Source organism: Mus caroli, unplaced genomic scaffold, assembly GCF_978045245.1.
Source record: "Mus caroli unplaced genomic scaffold, Mus_caroli_1 scaffold_8, whole genome shotgun sequence".
Lineage (NCBI taxonomy): Eukaryota > Metazoa > Chordata > Mammalia > Rodentia > Muridae > Mus > Mus caroli.
Window position 1 is genome coordinate 73,315,338 of NW_028227263.1, and position 21,090 is coordinate 73,336,427.

A 21,090-nucleotide genomic window follows, 5' to 3' on the forward strand; every position below is an offset into this window, starting at 1 on the left:
TGCATATCCAAACAAAAATATTCTTGCGTACATAACAATAGACACAGATTTAAAAACACAAATAGGCAGCTACTAAATGTTCTGCTTTGATCTTCATTTTTATTCCTAATAAACATTATAGCTTGTAGGTTACTCTTCATCAATACCTAATGCATGCTTTCCTTAAAGGGCTGCACATTTTTTTTTTACAGTGATGTGTACACTTGATAGAATTGCATTGTCCTTGTGCTGACATCATGTCTGTGTCCCTATATCTCCACCCCCACCCCCACCCCCGCGCTGGCTGTTAAGGTTGTTTCAGATCTGAAGCTCTACGAAGCCGAACAAAATCCATCTGTCTTTCTGCAGCTGCACACGCTCCTCTAAGAACTCTTACGTCATGCAGGATGGGGGAGGTGAGTTTATACACACCTTCCTCAGGCCAGCAAAGCATCTATTACTGCTGGCCTTTCCTCTTAGGACTGCAGTCAAAAGAGAATTCCTAAGCTAAGCCAAGACACAGCGCAGAAAAAAAAAATGTCTCCAGAAGTCTGCTGAACTGATTGTCAGCTGCAGCAGTGACAACGCGGTGAGCTTTTCCCAGCATCCTTAGCCAAAGACGCCACTGTCATCTTTTCCAAGGCGACCTTCAGTCCCAGAGACCAGACAGTCCTGTGACTCATGCGGAGGAAGGCCTGGCTTTATAGTCCAGAGCAAACTGGAAAACGAGTTGGGGCAGCTTTCTGGAATCTTACCTGCACGGCTGTTTGTGGAGTAAAACTGTGGGTTGCTTAACTCCGCTCAGATTAACTCCCTGACATCAAAGCTGGTGCTGAAAGCAGCCATTTTTCTCAGAAAAGCCACAGTGGAGAGCTGGGTTCTGCCTAGCTTTGTGCGAGGGTCTTCTCTTGGCTGCTAGCTTTAGGGGTTGGGGAGTTGTAAAGAACACCTTCAAGGATTCTTTGTTTCAGGGACAACAGAGAGCCCAGCCCCTAAGTGCTGTCTGCCATGATAGAGCAGAAGTCTTTTTAACCGTGAGACCCTGGTGTGTGACAGTTCTCTACACCTCAACAGTGAACTGAGAAAGACAGAGAGGTTAATAGTTATGAAGTGAACAGCCTTCAGAGTCTACAGTTAAAATGTTGCTAGGTGTGCTCTTAACACCTTCCCTCTATCCAAGCCATTGGAGTCTGTGGTTTTTTTTTGTTTTTTGTTTTTTTTTTAAAGCTTGACTCATGAGCTGGATCAGCAGTTCAGTTGGTAGAATGTTTGCCCAGCATGTACAAAGTCCTGGGTTTGGTCCCCTGCACTGCATAAAACTGGGTGTGAGGTTACTGGGTTACTCAAGAGGTGGATGAAAGAGGATCAGAAGTTCAAGGTCAGGACTGGAGATAGCTCATTGGTTTAGATGAGAACATACTGTGTATTCTTCTTCCACAGGACCTAAGTCTGGTTCCCAGTATCCAGGTCAGATGGCACAGTGACTCATAACCTCCAGTAACTCACAGCTCCACGGGATCCGATGTCTCCGACCTCTGTGGGTACCTGCACTCCTGTGACCACAATCCTTACACATATATAGCATTTCTTAAATGAAATAAATCAGAGAGTCAAGGTTATTCTTGGCCGTGTAACGAGTTGGAGGCAAGCCCGGGCTAATTAAAGCATGTCTCAAGAAAAGAAGAGGGAGGCTGGCTGGAGAAGACTTGCTATTATGAGAAGGACCCAGATTGGGTTGTGGGCACTCAGATGCATGCCCACAACCATCAGTAACTCCAGAAGCCAATGCTCTGTTTTGGCTCCAAGGGCAATGAGCACGAATGTGGCAGACATAATACATGTAGGGAAAATATGCATATACCTAAAATTAAATACATTTTGAAAAGTAAATAGATGCTTGGCTTAAATATCTATTAGTTTACTTTTGTTGTTCTGTGTTGGATTTTGCTGTTTTGGATTTTTTTGAAAGAAAGAAAGAAAGAAAGAAAGAAAGAAAGAAAGAAAGAAAGAAAGAAAGAAAGGGAAAAAAAAAGAAAGACACTCCCCTTCTCTCCCAAACTTAGACACCCCGCCCCCGAAAGTTGTAACAGAGGTAGTATAACTTTGTTTACTAAGGGAATTCTTTAACTTGGGTATAAACTACACTCATTGAGCAATGTTAAAAAGAAGCAGGGTTGGGGTGGGGGTCGGTGGAAGCATTTCTTTGACCTATGAGTCCTGAGCCCCAAAAGTCCTATGCACTCTCATTGTAAAGGCTTGTGTGCAATTCTCCCCTGAAAAAGCCTACATTCATGCTGCTATGTCTTTTTTTTTTTTGAGACAGGGTTTCTCTGTGTAGCTCTTGCTGTCCTGGAACTCACTTTGATGACCAGTCTGGCCTTGAACTCAGAAATCCATGCCTGGGTGCTGCTACGTCTTTTAATGCTCCTTTTGCATCACCTTTCTTCCTGTATCTTATAAAATCCAACTCTACTTCTCATTGGCTCGCCCTGAAGCTCCTTTCTTCATCAAACCCCACAAATGCCAGTCTCACCTGGGTGGAGGTCTCTCAATACAACCTCTCAGGCAGCTGTAGGTGACTGTGTGAATTGGGGAATCTGGGTTTTCCCCTCTGTGCCCATTGCTGGCAGTCCTACTCTGTGTCCACCCTGACCTTGAACCAGTATCGACCTGGATTCTGGGATTATAAACCTGGGCTACCGTGCCTGCTTTAAATAAGGCTGGAGGTTGAACCCAGGACCTCATGATGCTACACAATTGCTCTAGTAACAGAGCCACACCCGCAATCCACATGACTTTGGTTAAAGGAACACTGAACCTACTACTGTTTTGACCCAATCAAACATCTACCCACAGGACGATAGGTGCTGGGTTTAGGGTAAGCCTGGCCCCTTGCTTGCCTGCTCCATTCTGGTACTGGACTGCTTCAGCTTGGCACAGGCAGCCCAAGACTAGGGCTGTCCCTGAAAGCAGCACTGTAGCCTCCTCACCCTCCCAGCCTTAGGTGAAGCCTCTGTATGGATCAGACACAGGGCTGACTTTGCTCTCTTCCTTCTTGTATAATGGAGTGCCCTTTCCAGACTTGAAAAATAGCAGCCCTCTCACTTGAAAATAGCTGCAGTGAAGAATTGTGGAGGCGGCTGAAGGGATGGTTATGTCGTATCGGAGTGTGCTCAGCACCCGGGAACTGTATGCTTATTAAAATAGTCAAAATGGTAAATCTTGTTATGTACATTTTATAAAAATTGACATACATGGATACATTTAAATTTCAGCTCATCAGCAGTCTAGTGTTGGTCTGGTCTATTTTCTGTCTTAGACAATTTAGAAAACTGTGTTTTTCAGTTTTAGTAAGGTTAAGGATGGGGCATGTTGGATCACCTCGGAGGCTAAGGTAGGAAGAGCTTCCTCAGCTCGAAGCCATCCTGGGTTACAGAGGGAATTCCAGGTCAGTCTGGGCTACAATGAGACACCCACCGCCTCTACAAAATAAAGACTAACAAGGCTGGCTTAACTAGTGTGAGAGCATGAAGCCCTGAGTCTGAATCCCAGGTACCCACAGAAAAGGTTGGGCGTGGCCTACATTCCTGTGCCAACAACAACCATGGGGTGCAGTGCAGAGAGCAATGTTGAGCCTTGCTCCCACCAGCCTAGCTTCAGGGGCGGTGAGTGTCCTCTCAAGGGAATGAGGCAGAGACAGAGTAGGACACCTGACATCCTCCTCTGATCTGTAAGTGTCCACGGGTGTGCATTTCACGTGGAGTCACACACTTTTGGTGGTCAGAGGACTTTCTGAAGTCAGTTCTCCCCTTCCACCATATTTTTCAGAGATTGGATTGAAGTCAGTTCGTCAAGTACTTTTAACTGGGACCATTTTTATGTCTCTTACAGTTTTTTGGATTTTTTTTGGATTGTTTGTTTTTGTGTTTTGGGACAGAATCCTCCTCCTTTTAAAAGACTTTTAAAAAATTATTATTGTAACCCCGCAGTGGTAGTGCACGCCTTTAATCCCAGCATTTGGGAGGCAGAGGCAAATGGATTTTCTGAGTTCAAGGCCAGCCCGGACTACAGAGTGAGTTCCAGGACAGCCTGTCTCGGGGAAAAAAAAAATGGCACGTTTGCCCCCGTGCACATATCATACATACACGATAATATATATTTTTTTAATTATTAAAGGCGTTCGCCACCACGCCCGGCTGCCATTTTTCATCTGAAGATTAGAGACACCTTCTGGGGGTTGGTTCTCCCCACCATGTGGCTTCTGTGAAATTGAAAATAGCTGTAAGTGTTGTACTTCACTTTACCACTGAGCCATTTTGCCAGCCCTGGTTTTGCTTTGTGAGAGAGGGTATCACAGAGTCCAAACTGCCCTTGAGCTTGCTATATGGTCAAGGATGATGTTGAACCCCAATCCTCCTGCCTCCACCACCACCACGAGTCACAGTGCTTCAGTTACTTGGAACTGTTGTTTATTTTTCTTCTTTTTCTCTCATCTTCTTAAATTAATTTATTTTAAAACTTTTGTTAAGCCTATATGGTACGTTGAACGTTCTCTCCTCAGTCTTCATGTTTCTTTCTCCTCCATTTCCTTCGCACGGCACCTTCTCCCTGCCCCCACTCCCCTTCTAACCAAGGACCAACACTGAGGCCTAGATAAGTCCTGCAAAGCATGCCCCTTCTCTGCTGTGAGTACCCTCTGGATTTTTCCTGGCTGTCTTCCTGGATTTCTTGACCCAGGTTGGCAGCTGGGAGTCTGTAGTTTCCCAGTTGGTACATGTGGATCTACATTCACTCACTATTAACTGCATCTCAACTCTGAGTTTCTGGTTTAATTCGTGTTTCCCTTTTCCATCCTGCTAGCCTAACTTTTTTTTTTTTTATTAACTCTGTGGAATTTCTTCCATAAAGAAATGTTTGTAGTTAAATCTCCTTCAACCAGATAGGAGTGTTAACTCTCTCTCTCTCTCTCTCTCTGTGTGTGTGTGTGTGTGTGTGTGTGTGTGTGTGCCATAGTGCTGGGGATGAAACCTGGGCCTCCTGGTTTCATAGCAAACAAAGGCTTTTCTATCAAGCCACACCTCCAACCAAGCTAGGAAAGATTCCATCACAAGGCTTTCTTAGAGCAGCTTTGTAGTTATTTTTAGTCAGGAACAGACTTTTCTTTTGCATTTAATTTGTGTGTGTGCATGTGTGCTCACACATGCGTGTGCACACCTAGGTATGTGTCTATGCACCCCATGTGCAGCGGGCCTCAGAATGCATCTGGTGCAGGAGGCATCAGATGCCCTGGAGATAGAGTTATCGTGGGCTACAAGCTACCATATATGTGCTGGAAATGGAACCCTTGTCCTCTGTGAGAGCTGTGGGTGCTTTTAGCCACCGAGGCAAAGTGCCAGCCCCCACGGGGAACAGGCTTGTTTAGACTTCTGTCTAGACTGGACTTTTCATTGCAGGCCTGCTATCAACACAAAACAAATCCATCCTGCTTCTCTCAGAAAGGAAAACAGAGCTTTTATGTAGTTCCTTCGCTGTGCCCCACCTCCCGACAACTCTGTTCTTTATATCCAATAGTGACTAGTGGCTCTATGTTCTGGAACATTCCTGAGCTCTTTTATAGTAAGCAAAGCAGATGGGGCAGCATCCCTCTTAATCTCTAGCTTGGCAGAGAGCAAATGAGATATGAAAACAAAAGCTGCAATTTGAAAACTGTAGTACACTTCCTCTTGGCAGCACGCCGGCTAACCTCTTCAGTAGAAAATGACCGAAAAGAAATAGCTACTGGCCATCGAAGGTAACCTAGAGTAAGCCAGGTGCCAGCTTCAAAAACGTCCTTCCTTCTTCAAGATCTAAAAAGAGATAAAGGCACATTGACTGTTGAAGAATTAAAGATGTCACAGCTAAAAAGGGTGGGGCAGAGAGGGGAGAGACAGAGAGAGGGGTAAGAGAGAAGAGGGGAGAGAGAGGACAAGTGAAAGGGGGAGAGAAAGGGGGAGAGAAAGGGGGAAGGAAAAGAGGGAGAGAGAGAGAGAGAAAGAGAGAGAGAGAGAGATGATAAACTTGCAAGTGAAGCAACTTTATTTTGTTGCTTGTTTGTTATTGTCTGGTGTTTGTTTTGAGCCTTCTCCCCATTCTACCCCACTCCCTGGCTTCTGCCTTAACAGGACATTTCAATTTCTCTCTCATTCTATTGATATTATTTTTACAAATTTATTACTTATTTAGAAGGCAGGGTCTCATGTAGCCCAGTCTGGTCTAGAACTCAGGATCTTCCAGGCTCAAACTCTCCAGGGCTGGGATGAAAGGCCTGATGTGACACGGCATTTGCTTGTGATCCAAGTCTTCTCTTGTGAGAGTCACATGGTCCTGCTAGGTCAGAGTCTGGTGTGGTTTGTGTACTGGCTATTTTTGTGTCAACTTGACACAGCTGGAGTTATCACAGAGAAAGGAGCTTCAGTTGAGGAAATGCCTCCATGAGATCCAACTGTAAGGCATTTTCTCATTTAGTGATCAAGGGGGAAAGGCCCCTTGTGGGTGGGACTATCCCTGGGCTGGTAGTCTTGGGTTCTATAAGAGAGTAGGCTGAGCAAGCCAGGGGAGGCAAGCCAGTAAAGAACATCCCTCCGTGGCCTCTGCTCAGCTCCTGCTTCCTGACCTGCTTGAGTTCCAGTCTTGACTTCCTTTGGTGATGAACAGCAATGTAGAAGAGTAAGCTGAATAAACCCTTTCCTCCCCAACTTGCTTCTTGGTCATCATGTTTGTGCAGGAATAGAAACCCTGACTAAGAAAGTTTGCTAAGTGTTTTCCACCTGGCGTTCTCTCCTACAGCCACTTTCGTCATTCTGGTTTTGTTTCTCTCTCTTTGCTCAGTCCATAGGTGGAAAATAGAAGCCCACTGCTGCTGTCGTTTGCATCACTGGAGCTGATGAGCCTGGGTTTGTTTTCAGATATTTGAAGCCACGCATGTAACTTTTTCTTGAGAAATAACTGGCGCAAGCCCTTCACACACTTATCGGTGGAATCTTCTCTTGCTGTCTGTAATGATTTCTTCAGATATTACGATTATTAATTCCATTTCATATTATTAATAAATGGGCTCTTTAGTGTTGCATGGCTTTTGAGCTTTGATTTAATTGGATTAGTTTTGGCCTAGAAATTTTGCATTTTTATCTGATCAGTTCCAATCCACCCAACTCATCCATAATTCATCTCCCTGCCTTTGAAACTGGGATAACCTACTTAGAGTTTCTTTTCAAGAACCCATCTGAGAAAGACCAAACTTCACTTTCTACTTACAGTCAGTCAGCTGGAGATTGTTGAAGTAGTTGCTGCTGTTGATATTGTTGCTTAATGCTCCCACACAACTGCACGGCTATAACTTTATTAAGAGAGTACCAGGTCAAAATTCAACCATCAATATATTACCTTATTTTCCATTAAAAGTTGGGGGTGGGTTGGGGGGCAGATGAGACACTGATCTGGTAAGGAAGTCTGCATTCACAACTTTTTTTGTTTTTGTTTTTGTTTTTGTTTTGAGTCTCTGTGTAGCCCTGGCTGTCCTGGAACTTGCTTTGTAGACCAGGCTGCCAGACTGCTGCTGCCTCCTGAGTGCTACAGTATACAACCTTGTCTTGTTAATTGGGGGAGCACCACGGGAGCGGCGGAGGTATAGTAAGCAGGATGGCTCTCGGGGTAAGGATACTTTCTATGAAGACTGAGTTTGATCCCTGAATCCCAGAGTATGGAGAGAACAGATTCAGACAAAATCGTCGTCTGACCTCCACATGTGTGCATGTACCCCTCCTCAGACTAAAGAAATAGATGTTTAAAAAAAAAAAAAAAAAGAAAAAAGAAAGAGAGGAAGAGAGAAAAAAAGAAAGCAAGAAAAGCTTATATGAGTCTGGGGAGATAGTTCAGTGGGTTAAAGCGCTTGACATATATTTATGGGGACCTGAGTTTGAATCCCCAAACCCCAGGAGAAAAGCTGAATGTGTTCCGTGAGCTCCTGTAACCTAAGGGCAAAGGAAAAGTGGAGACTTCCTCAGAGCGCTCAGCCAGCTAGCCTGATATACACAGTTGAATACAGCAAATACACCCTGTCCAAAGCAGGGTGGAAAAGGGGGGCCAGCATGTGAGTCTGCACTGACCCCCAACACACACACACATACACATGGGGGAGGGGAGAGAGAGGGAGAGAGGGAGGGAGGGAGAGAGAGAGAGAGAGAGAGAGAAAGACAGGAGAGAGAGCATGTTTTATTTTAAATGGGATATCACGGCAATAGGCCAGGAATTAAATTACAACCTTAACATTTTAATTTTATACTTTGAGTCCCCAGAAAGCAATAATTCCTAAAATCATGGAAACATGTTGAATTAATTATACAGACAAAATGGGTTGTTTGAGTCATTTTATGCTTGATGTCTTACAAACAGAGGTACTTATTACTTCAGCCTAGAGATAGTATACTTCGTGATATCATTATTCATTTAAAGCACTACAGACGGTGTGGAAGGGGGGGCCTGGAGAGATGGCTTAGTGGTTAAGAAAGCCTGCTGCTCTTACAGAGGACCCATGTTCAGTTCACAATCCAGGCTTGCTCAAAGCAGACGTACATGCAGGCAAAACACTCAGACACATAATTTTTTTTTTTAAAAATAAATCTGTTGCAGAACAAACAGACACTACAACTATTTGCAAAGAACATTTAAACAGAGGGTTTTTTTTTTGTCGTTTTTGTTGCTTTATTTTTATTTTTTATTAAATGGTACTTCCAGGATTGACCTATGTAAGGATGTATCTTGTATTAGAGATCAGAAACTACGAATATAAAATATATCACACTGCCTAATACAGACTGGTGTGCTATAGGAAAACCAATAAAGACAACTTAATCTTTCTCAAGGAAAATATTCAGCATTATAAATTTAAAGCATAGTTTCGTATATAAATTATAAAAGAGAATACAGTTGACAAGGTATCATGCATTCCAGGCTGGAATACAGCTGAAGCTGGCCTTGAACTATTGGACTTCCTGCCTCTCCCTCCCCAATGCCTGGCTGAGAGAGAATACAGTGCACTGCTCAAAATATGGTTTTTATAAGTCTTGAGGCAGTACATCTCATCTAGTTTACCTTGTTCTTTTCTGTTACTATTTTTCTCTTTCCTCTCTCCCATACATCGTTTGTTTGATTAATTGATGTGTGTGTGTGTGTGTGTGTGTGTGTGTATGTATGTAACAATCTTCAGTAGTTACTTATCTCCATACACCATATAGGTTAAAGGATTGAACTCAGGACATAAAGTTTGGGGCAAGCACCCTTACCTGATGAGCCAGCTCAGAAGTCCTTTGGTTTGCCATTTTTCTGACTTTGTTTAGGTGGATTGATTCTTCCTAATGTTTTAAAATTTATTTATTTTTATATGCACCTACTTGCATGTCTGTGTGACAGTGTCAGATCTTGGAGTTACAGACAGTTGTGAGCTACCATGTGGATGCTGGGAATTGAACCTGGGTCTTCAGGAAGAAACAGTCAGTGCTCTTAACTGATGAACCATCTATCTCTCCAACCCTTTCTTAATTCTTGTTTTACAGCATGTTCCTTAGGATTAACTCTTTGAGTTAATAAGTAACCCCAAACACTGAATTTAATGTGTGTGTAGAAAATCCTCTTTTTGTTACTTAAGGGTCCAGCTACTGCAAGAACCCATTTCTCAAAACGTGTGTCTTCAGCATATCACACAGTCCTGGCAGAGTTCTTTTTTTTTTTTTTTTTTTTTTTGGTTTTTCGAGATAGGGTTTCTCTGTATAGCCCTGGCTGTCCTGGAACTCACTTTGTAGACCAGGCTGGCCTCGAACTCAGAAATCCGCCTGCCTCTGCCTCCCGAGTGCTGGGATTAAAGGCTTGTGCCACCATGCCCGGCCCTGGCAGAGTTCTTGAATCTGATCAATATCCACAAATTGCTCCTCACCTGCCGTTATGATCAGTTCAGTTGACTGTGACTACTGGAAAGCTTTAGTGCACCGTCATGTTAAACACTTTTGTTTTCTTGAGTCAGGGCTTCACTAACATAATAACCCAGCTAGCTTCAAACTTCTACTCCATTCTCCTAAGTCCTAGGGTTGGACATATGTGCTCGTATGTATGTCTGGCTCCTAAAAGGTTATTGGTCAAGACAAGTTGAAACTCTTTTCCATCTTTGGATCTGAGCTTTGTGGTATTATTTCTCTACTTACTATGTATCTATTATTTTAGTTTGGAAATTGAACTCAGGGCATTGTACAAGCTAAGTGTGTCCTTTACTGTTAAGTTGTAACCCTATATATGAACTATATATTATATTTTTAAAAATTATTTTACATGTACAGCATGTATGTTTGTTCACCACATGCGTGCCTTGTGCCCACAGAGACTAGACTGTGGTGCTGGGCTAGAGTTAGAGCTGTTTGCAGGCTGCCACGTGGATGCTGGGAATTGAATCTGGGTCATCCACAAGAGCATGAAAGTGCTCTTAGCCACTGAGCCACATCTTCAGCCTGTATTAATAGCTTTAAGAAGCATCTTAGGGGCATCAATATGGCTCAGTGGGCAAAAGCTTTTGCCACACAGCCCAATGATCTAAGTTCCCCAGAATACTTTGTGGAAGGAGAGAAAGAACTCTGAAAGTTACTCTCTGACCTCCACATGTGCACTATGGTATATACATAAATACCAGCACTTACATGCACCCTAATAATACACAAACACATAAACACACACAATCGTGTATATGTATTTGTGTGTATATATTATTTATTTATTTATTTTTAAAGTAGCACCTTAAATGTCTTTAGAAGGTCTTTGCTTTATCAGTGCAATTTCTAAACCCTTTCCAGCTGTCAGGTGCCACCATCTTTCTGTTTACCCTAACTGCCAGATAGGAGGCTTGCTAATGATGCTATTTATAGCTCACAAGTCAGTTCACTGGCAGTCTCTTATGCAAACAAATCCTGTTCTCTTGACCATGCTTAAGAATGAGTTTGACTATATTAGTTAGGATTCTTCAAAGAAAAATAGTGTGTGTGCGTGCGTGTGTGTATGCATGTGTGTGTGTGAGAGAATGTGAGAGAGTGTGTGTGTATGTGTGTATGTGTGTGTGTGTGTGTGTGTGTGTGTGCGAGAGAGAGAGAGAGAGAGAGAGAGAGAGAGAGAGAGAGAGAGAGAGAGAGAGAGAGATTATGTAAGGAATCAGTTATGTAGGTGTGAGGTTTGGTAAGATCAAGCAGTATGGTTCTGCAGTCAGTAGCATCAGGTTCTCAGCATTGAAAACAAAAACACCACCCACTGACTCAACCAAAACCACCCACCAATCGAAAACCGGAAGCACGGTGACCCATGCCTATAATCCCAGTGTTTGGGAGGTGAAAGCAGTAAGATCTATCTTTTTGGTTATCAAGCAAATTTGAGTCCAGTCTAGACTAAATAAAATCCTGTCTCAAAAGAAAAAAGGCAAACAAAAACATTAAAAACATCAACAAAAGATAATATACAAAGTAGAGGGCAAACTAGAAACCCCGGCAGAATTTCCACATTAATCATGAAGCAGAATTCCTTCTAAAGGAAACCTCAGGTTTTGCTTTAAGGCTCTCAGCTTTCAGCTAATTCCATGCAACATCATGTTACTTACTGAGGATAATTTTAACTTAGAACCAGTCAATTGTCAAAAGTGAAATATTAATCACAGCTGGGCCATGGTGGCAGAGGCAGGAGGAACTCTATGAGTTCAAGGCCAGCCTGGACTACAGTGTTCCAAGATAGTCAGGGTTACAAAGAGAAATGCTGTCTGGAAAAACTAAAACAAACAAACAAACAAACAAAAAAGGAAAGAAAGAAAATAAATATTAATCATAATTACAAAACACCTCCACAGGTATTGAAATGAGTCTTTTCCTCATCTTCCCCTTGAATTGGCATTCTTCCCTCATACTTGAAGTTTTCTATTCTTCTCCTAAAAGACCCCTGCCTTGTGCTTTAGAGACCCTCTTCTGTGAGGAGACAACTTACTGGGTTTTAGTAAATATAATAGGTTAATAGTACTCACGTATGAGCGCAGCCACTGCTAGAATGTTCCTGAGGCTAGTTTACAAATGCCTTTGCTCTAACCCTTGGATGGCAGTGAATTCCACTCTAGGAATTAGAAGTGTACTATGTATGGCTTTGACTGTCGTTACAGGGAGAGGTTCAGATGTAGGACATGTGACTGTGACTGAGCACTCACTGCTTGGAGGTGGGATGAAGCAAGGTTTTGACTAACATAAGTTGGTGCCTCATTAATCTTGGGAGAATAAAGCCGACCCTGGAAAGGGCAGGGCTGGGGGGTTTCAGTTAGCCGGGTGGCACTAAATCAGAAGGTGAAGAGAGCGCCAGATGTGAGACTCCACAGTGGCAATTGGCCAGGTGTTGGCGAGCACCATGTTCTTCTTTGGCAATGGAGTATAGTTTATATAAACATTGAGTTGTAGATGAGTAAGAGAGAGGTCCGTTCTCCATTGGTACTGGCAAGGACTGTCAGGGAGGGGTCGAACCTATTTTCAGTTTTGTTGTTTGTTTTCTTTTTCGAGACAGTCTCATTATTTAGTTCTGGCTGCCCTGGACCTTATATGTAAGCCAGGCAGGCCTTGGACTTAGTGACAGACCAGCCTGTCTTTGCCTCTGTGCTGCTGGGGTCAAAGGTGTGTGCTGCCACCTTGGTCCTATTTCTGCTTCTTGTCTGGGAGAAGAAATAGCGTTGGACCTGTTCACTTCTCAGCTTATTTGCTAAGAGAGCTCACTCTTTAGCTCCTGAGAGTAACTTTTCAATTGTTTCAGATTCTCCTATCTCATAGGTCAGCCTTGAGCTTGCCAAGTAGCTAAGAATGACTTTGAATTTATGACCCTCTTACATAGCAAATTGGAGCAACATTTTGAGCAACATGAGACCCTGTCCTTTTTTTGTTTTTGTTTTTTCGAGACAGGGTTTCTCTGTATAGCCCTGGCTATCCTGGAACTCACTTTGTAGACTAGGCTGGCCTAGAACTCAGAAATCTGCCTGCCTCTGCCTCCCGAGTGCTGGGATTAAAGGTGTGCGCCACCACCGCCCGGCAAGACCCTATCTTTAAAAATCAAAAAGAACCTCTCCCATTCCAAATAAACAAAAAAGATTACTACATCTGTTTGGTGTATACTTCAGAGGACAGAAGGGCCACAATGATGATTTATTTTATTTATTTATTTATTTATTTATTTATTTTATTTTGTATGTGTATGAGTGTTTTACCTGAATGTATGCACGAGTACCATATGTATGTAAAAACAAACACAGTCAGGAGACACCAGTGGGAGTATGGCAAGGCACAGCTCTTTGAAGGGGAATTTGGCAAGATTGAGCAAAATCACATGTATGGTCTCCTTTTGATTCAGAAGTCTCTTCCTAAAAACCGGTTGCAGAGTTCTATAAGAGAAACTTGTAGCTGGGCATGGCACAGGGTGTACACCCTTACTCCCAGATCTGGGAGGCAGAGCTGGGATAATTGAGGCAAGCTCCAGGCTAGCCAGAGGTACAGAGTAGACCCTGTCTCAGAGAAGGGGAGGAGGAAGGGAAGGGGAAGTTGGGAGGGGATGGGGGAGAGAAAAGAAGGCAGAAGGATCAAAAGTTCAATATCATCTGCAATGCTATGACCCAGAGTTCCTGCACATGAGAGCTTCCCAGAGCCTGGGCGATCTGTTGGGTTCGGGGTAGAAGCCAAGAAAACTCACGACAGAGACAGAAGCTTAAAAAAATAAAAGCTTTATGCTCAGGTCTCTGATCACATTGAAGGCTAAGCTAGCCATAGCTTGACAGCTAGAGAACAACAAGCAAGTAGCCCGTTACCCTAAGGTAGTCTATCACCATGTCAATCATTAATTAATTCATTAGCTAGTTAAAACTACCAGGTCTCTTATTAGGAAAGCAAACAGGTTTGCCTTGCTCACAGGCTTCATGTTAAACAGGTTTCAGATGTAACTTTTTACTATTCCTTCATCTAAAGGAACGTGCTTTACTGGGACTGCCCTCAATGGTTCACCACCCATTCACTCATGGTGAATAATTGGATAGGAAAAGTAAAAAAAAAAAAGTAAAGTAAAGTTTCTGTAAGGTCTGCGGGTGTGAAAGTGCACTCTGTGAGGAGCTAAGAAAGTGTTTTAGGGTCTAAGGATGTGTTTCAAGGCTGGTAAATGCAAGTGAAAGCTTACCTGGTGATAAGAAACTGATTTAAGGCACACACAAGGAATGAGAAATGCTTCTGATTTCTTCCCCTCGCTCTGCTACCATTTGTATTAGAGACTCAGAAAGGTCTGAGGTCTAACCTTGATTGATGGAGTTCTGATATGTTATTTGTCTAACGCTGGTACAACATCCCACCGCGCTATCCATTCTCATAGTCACAGGGTCAAAATTGTAAGCTTCCTTTGGCTGTCTTTTAAGCATAAACTTAAGGGCATTTCTCATTGTGCTAACTCTGCATATAGCCAATCCTCTGCAGAGAGAAGAAGCTGTTTTGTCTCCCTGCTCCACAGAGGCTCTCTGTCTCCCCTGAGCTCATCTTAAAGGACGCTCATGCTTTTAACACAAAACTGTTTACCAAGCCTCTACTATGACACAACTATGGCGTCTACCACCTTTCTCTATAATATGGATTTCGGTACAGACTACAAACATTTAATATGTCCAAAGTTATCATTTTGTAAACTTAAAAAGCTACAGGAAATCCACTTGGACCCACCTCTTATGGGTCAAATGGACTCCAGGTAAGTACCCCTGTCCATCAATAGCGTAAGTTTTTCACTTATTGCCTATTCCAGAATGTGAGATTCCTCTCCAGTTCCCTAGTTTGGGGACAACCCCCCCCCAAACTCCCTCCCAAGCTACCAAGACCATTGGCCTAAAAGTTTAAATGTATAACTAAGGAAAAAACAATTTTCTCCCCATCCTACTTAACTTTATCTTCTGCTCTTAGTATGTATGTCTTTTCCAGAATCCTGCCAAGTCCAGGTGTTTGCTTGAAATCTGCATCCCGGGCAGCTGGAGGGTGGCTATTCACAGGTGCTCTGGTCTAACCTCGCAGATGCTCCAACTGGGCTTGCACCTTCCTAATCAACAGCTCCTGGGCAGCAGTGAACAGCTGGCTCTCCCAGGTCTTGGCCAGCTTCCCAACTTTCTCAGGGTTCCAGTCGATGACATCACCACCCCTCTGTCAGCAGCAAGTAATCTGAAGAACACAGTGCTCACGTTCCTGCCCCACTATCACATCACCCCTCCCTAGCTCCCCACTTTTTCATTGAAAGAGAAGGGAGAGCCGGGGCGTGGTGGAGCACGCCTTTAATCCCAGCACTCGAGCGGCAGAGTCAGGTGGATTTCTGAATTCGAGGCCAGCCTGGTCTACAAAGTGAGTTCCAGGACAGCCAGGGCCATACAGAGAAACCCTGTCTCGAAAAACCAAAGAGAGAGAGAGAGAGAGAGAGAGAGAGAGAGAGAGAGAGAGAGAGAGAGAGAGAGAGAGAAGAAACGTCAGTTTACAGGCGGTTCGGCTAAGGTCCTCCCAGACTCCTAGCAAGGGCTTATGTCCTCATCTGCCACCATTACCTGGCACCGTCAGGTGCAGGTGGCCTGGTGCATAAAAGGACGACTCTCCACCCCAGTTGACTCTCTCTCCCTCTTCTAATGTGTTCCCGGCTGTCTGTCCTTCCTGTCCTCTGTCCCCTCTCTTTGTCCTCTTGGCTCTGCTCCCATCTGTCTGCTCCTACCCCTCCTCGAGGCCCTCACTCTCCTCCCTCCCCACAAATAAATTTCCTTTATACAAGATTTGTTTCAGGGTGTGATTTTTCAGGGGTATATTTTGACATGGGCCTAGCCAGGTAACACCCCCCCCCACCGCCCCTTGAGGTATTATATTTCATAACAATCTGAAACAGGTCCCCAAAGGGAGATTACACAACATCTTTAAAGGATGGGAACACAAGGCAGGGGAAGGGGCTGCAGTGTTATGTTATTTTGACACTATGGGTTCAGCAAGGGAGTACCTGTTGGAGTTTGGGCCATATCCAGGCACCTGGCTTCAAGGTCCTAATTCAGTTTTTGCAGCCAGGTTCCCTCCTGGACTCTGGCCTGGAATTTTAGAATGATAGGGAACAAAGGAATGGGTAAGTTGCATGCAGTCAATTAAGGCATAGTAAGCAACTGGTTATATATTTTATTACTTACGTGCCTTGCTTTAGATAGCAGCAGTTTCTATATTCCTTACCAGTTAGCAAACAATTAAGAAAATATTGGGAGAAGTGGGATAGGTGTTCATCCCTAGGCCTGGGAACATGAAATTGTTTGCTCCTGCCAGCAAGATGGAAAACTTGTTCTTGCGATGGCTGGACTCAAAGAACTGCCTCCTTACAAGTTGTCCCTGAGATGTCTGGACTCCAACAGCTGTTTACAACAGAAGCTGTTCAGCTGTAAGGAAGTCCCCAGCTCCCCTCGGGCCTGGGACCTCGAGTTTAGTTTCTCCCTGTGATTAAATGAACTCTGCAAATGAACCGGTGGTAGTTCTCAGAGGAAGCCCCTTCTGTTTGCTCCCAGCAGGATCCAGCTCTAGCTTCAGGCCCAGTCTCTTTATTATCGTTTCTGTGAAATCTCATCTAGGTATAATTGACAAACATATGAACATAAGGTAGGGTCTAGGTGATATGATATACACATGTATTGTTTTGTGTTTTGTGTTAATTTCTTAGTGTCTCAAGTATCCCAGGCTGGCCTCAAACTTAGTAGGTAGCCAGGGCTAGCATTCAACTTCTGATTGTCTGATCCTTACTCCTGAATGCTGAGATTACAGATATGGGCCAAAACTCATGGTTTCATCTCTTTAGTAGAGAGAGATTGTTACTTAAAAAAAAATTTTTTTTTTTACTTAATTTAGATTTATTTATTATTTTATGTGTCTAATTGTCTTGTCTGCCTATGTACCTGGTGGCCTGAAAAGCTCCTCTCTCTCTCTCTCTCTCTCTCTCTCTCTCTGTGTTGTTTTGTTGTTGTTGTTACCTGAGTGCTAAATCCAAACCCGGGTCTGTCGTGTATGAGCAGCAAGCACTCAACTGACTGACCTATCTCTCCAGCCCAATTAAGTTGTATGTTTCTGTTCCCGAGGCTGTTCATCCTGGTAGTTTGTTGGTTGGTTGGTTGGTTTTTCGGTTTTTTGAGACAGGGTTTCTCTGTATCGGCCTGGCTGTCCTAGAACTCACTCTGTAGACCAGGCTGGCCTTGAACTCTGAAATCCACCTACCTCTGCCTCCCAAGTGCTGTGATTAAAAGGTGTGTGCCACCATGGCCGGCTTTTGTTTGTTTTTCAAGGCAGAGTTTCTCTGTGTTGCCTTGGCTGTCCTGGAACTCACTCCATAGATGAGTCTGGTGGAGAACTCAGAAATCTGACTGCCTCTGCTTCCTGAGTGCTGGGTTTAAAGGCATGCAGCTAAAGGGATGTGCCACTACGACCTGGCTAAACGGTTTCCTCTTAATAGCACAATTCCAGTGTTAGGAGAAGCTGCGCAATCCTCCCCCTAGAACCGGCTTGTTCTGCTTCCTCTCCAGGGGTTCAGAGACCTGCACTTTGAGGAACCTCTGTTCTTGTTCTCAGAGACTAAAACCACACAGGTCTTTCTTCTGTTTCCTCTTTGGAAACAAAGGTGGTTTTTGTTTCGCTAGAGACGACTTGTGAAAATCATTTCCAGGTGTGAAAGGGACTCAGTAGTTGAGCAAATTCATCCTGGAAACCCCTCGGTTTTGAGGTGGAAAAAGAAGATCCAAGGAGCTATAGCTGTTCGTGATTGGTGCACATCTTTAAGTCTAGCTCTTGGCATAGGGCGCAGAGGCAGGAGGATCTCTATGAGTTTTAGCTAACCTGGTCTACATAGTGAGTTCTAGGCCCGTTACTTAAGAAGTAAACTAAAACTGCCAGGCCTGGTGTATGCCTTTAGTCTAGAACTCAGGAGGCGGAGTCAGGCTGATCACTGAATTTGAGGCTAGACTGGTCTACAGAGTGAGTTCCAGGATAGTCAGGTCTACACAGAGGAACCCTGTTTCGAAAAACAGAGGTGGGGGAGGGGAGGGAGAGAGAGATTGAAGGTTCCAGGGTTCAGGAAGGGCAGAGCAATGTAGTTTACTCATGGTATGTGCGGAAGCAGAGCAGGGGGAGCACGCTGGAGCTCAGCTCCCCTTCTGATTCCTGTATTCCATGGTAACCCCTCCGCCTTATGAGATGGCATCTTACCTTTCTTAGTTAAAAGTCTCTGAGGATACCCTTACAGACATACCAACACCATCCCTTAGAGTCTCCTAAACGACTTGAAATCTACTCAAGTTGACAGTGAAGAGTAGTGGTCACAGTGCTGAAAGCTTAATTGAATGGATACGCATACAACGTAGCTTTGGTTCTAAACTGTGGTTAGAAGAAAAAAAAAAAGAAGGGCTTTATTGGAAGAATGGGAAGGCTTGCTTATGACTAAAGGAAAGCCTGAGAACAGAGCCTGATGCTCCTGAGACCCGGGATGTAATTTTAGGAGGATCACACGTTCAAGGTCAGCCTGAGCTACAAACTGAATTTAAGACCAGCCTGAACAATTCATTGTTAGAAGTAAGTTATAGAAATCCATTGTTCAACATGGTAACTATGATTATTAATGCTGTATTTTATACTGGAAAATTACTGACAACAGATTTTAAATGCTCTTCTCACACACACACACACTTAATTTAGGGGTCAGGGAGATGACACCATGGTTATACTGCTTGCTGGAAGAGCATGAGGAGCAGAATTTGGATGCCCAGCACCCCTGTGAAAGCCAGTTGCGGTGTCCAGCCTACAAATAACCCCATCACTAGGGCAATGGAGTGGGACAAGAAGAGTGGATTCTGGAAGCTCACCAGCTAGGGTAGCCAACCCATTAGCTTCCTGCTCACTAAGAGATTGTTTCAAAGGTAAGGCTGAGAGTGACCAAAGAAGACACCCGTACAGTCTCTACACATACATGTGTCTGCATTCCCATGTGCACAGGTGCAAACAACAGAGACAGAGAGACACACGAAGAGCTTAGTACATAATAAATCTAACGATAATACCAAGTTAATGGCATCTTAAGAAGACAACTGTAGGTGAAGGGGTTCATGGAGTCCCACCCCTCTATGAGGCAGGTAATGATTACTGAGTGAGAGAGAGACACTTCCTTTAGTAGTTGTGGGGGTTTGAATAAATGACCCCCTAGGTTCATAGATTTGAATGCTTGGCCAGTTGGGAGTTGCAACACTTAGGAGGAGATTAAGAGGTGTGACCTTGCTGGAGTGGGTGTGGCTTTGTTGAAAGAAGTATGTCATTGTGGGTGGCCCTTAGGATTTCAAAGGCTCTAGCCAGGGCCAATCCCCCCCTCCCCCGTCTCTGCTAGTCGCCTGCAGATCCAGTTGTAGACCTTTCAGCTACTTCTCCAGCACCATGTCTCCCCCAGTGGTACTATGCTCCCCACAATGACAAGAATGAGCTAGACTTTTGAACTGTAAGCCAGCCCCAACGAAATGTTTTCTTTTATAAGAGTTGCTGTGGTCTTAATGTCTCTTCACAGCAGTGGTAACCCTAACTAAGACAGTGGTATAGCCACAGTTAGGGTCCATGAAATAACCCTTTACTCATGCTCTCTTAAGCCACCCCAATAAAACCCATTGGATCATTTAAAAAAACAGTGACACACAAATAGAAGGGGGACTAGTTGGGAACAAGAAGGGTGATCTACAGGGGTGAGAGGAGGACAAGAGGTGACATGATCAAAACCCATACATGTAAGAAAATACCATATGAGACCTATTAGAATGTATAATTAATATGCACTAACAAAAATTAAAAGCAAAACTAGATGAAAAGATGTCAGCTTATTCAAAATTGTGATTATTTCCTCCATAGAGGTCTGCAATGCCCGGGAATAGATGAGACACAAATTACATCAGCTGGTTTCAGTAATCTTATAATTTATGAAGACCATGTAGACAGAGGTGCTAGGGAGATGGCTCAGTGGTTAGGAGCATTGATTGCTCTTCCAGAGGACTCCAGTTCAGTTCCCAGCATCCACATGGCAGCTCACTACCGTCTGAAGGGGATCTGATGCCTTCACACAGGGAGGCAAAACACCAATGCACATGAAAATTAAAAAAAAAACATTAAAAAATGTCGACAGAAGGCTTGGAGACAATTCAGTAGGTCCTGGAAACGCGCACACAGTGCTCAAGGCTGCTGGGTTTGCTAATACCCACGCACAGAGCATGAGTTAGGTTGCTTCACCACACAAGCCACATGGTGTTACCACCCTCTCTATGCATGACATACTGTGGCTTGAGACATTCTTTTTGTTTGTTTGTTTGTTGTTGTTGTTGTTGTTGTTTTTGAGACAGCGTCTCATATAGCCCAGGCTGGACTCAAATTGGTTATGGTAGTTAAGGGTGGCCTTGAACTTCTGATCCTCCTGATCTTTTCCTTCCAAAGTGCTCAGATTATAGGCACATATCACCACACTACCCTAATGTAATATTTAAGAAGTTAAAATTAGTGGGGGTGGGGGTGGTGCACACCTTTAATCCCAGCATTCAGGGGGCAGAGGCAGAGGCAGGCAGATCTCTGAGTTCAAACTAACCTCGTCTACAGAGTGAGTTTCCAGGATAGCCAGGACTACAAAGAGAAACCCTGTCTTGAAAGAAACAAGAAAATAAAAGGAAGAAAGAAAGTTAAAATTATTGTCATTATACCCTAGATAAACCAAAACTCAAACTATAAAAGAAGAATACTGCTTTCCTCATTTTGATCAGGCATGGAGGAAGAGGGTACAGCTCTCTGATAGAGCACTTGCTTAGCATTTACAAGGTTCTGCCTGTGTGTGCAACTGGAGTTTCTCTTCCTGTCAGTGCCTCAGGCTATGTCATTTTCTTCTAGGCAGGCTTAGGAGACTGGAGATGGGGTGTAGATTAGGCAACATGGGCCTTTCTAGACAGCCATATTTGTGATTGCACAGGAGGGTCAGAGCCTGACTAGACTCCGAGAG

General features: G+C 43.9%; 2 long non-coding RNA genes across 2 annotated transcripts; both read left to right on the plus strand.

The window, feature by feature from the left end:
• The first annotated feature begins 401 nt into the window (after window positions 1-401).
• On the plus strand, window positions 402-2,314 carry LOC110299332 (uncharacterized). Its single transcript, XR_002378447.2, has 2 exons — window positions 402-568; window positions 1,420-2,314. It is a non-coding gene; the product is annotated as an uncharacterized LOC110299332 (long non-coding RNA).
• Window positions 2,315-6,398: 4,084 nt separating this feature from the next.
• On the plus strand, window positions 6,399-7,091 carry LOC110299333 (uncharacterized). The gene is made up of 2 exons (XR_002378448.3): window positions 6,399-6,462; window positions 6,847-7,091. It is a non-coding gene; the product is annotated as an uncharacterized LOC110299333 (long non-coding RNA).
• Window positions 7,092-21,090: the final 13,999 nt, after the last annotated feature.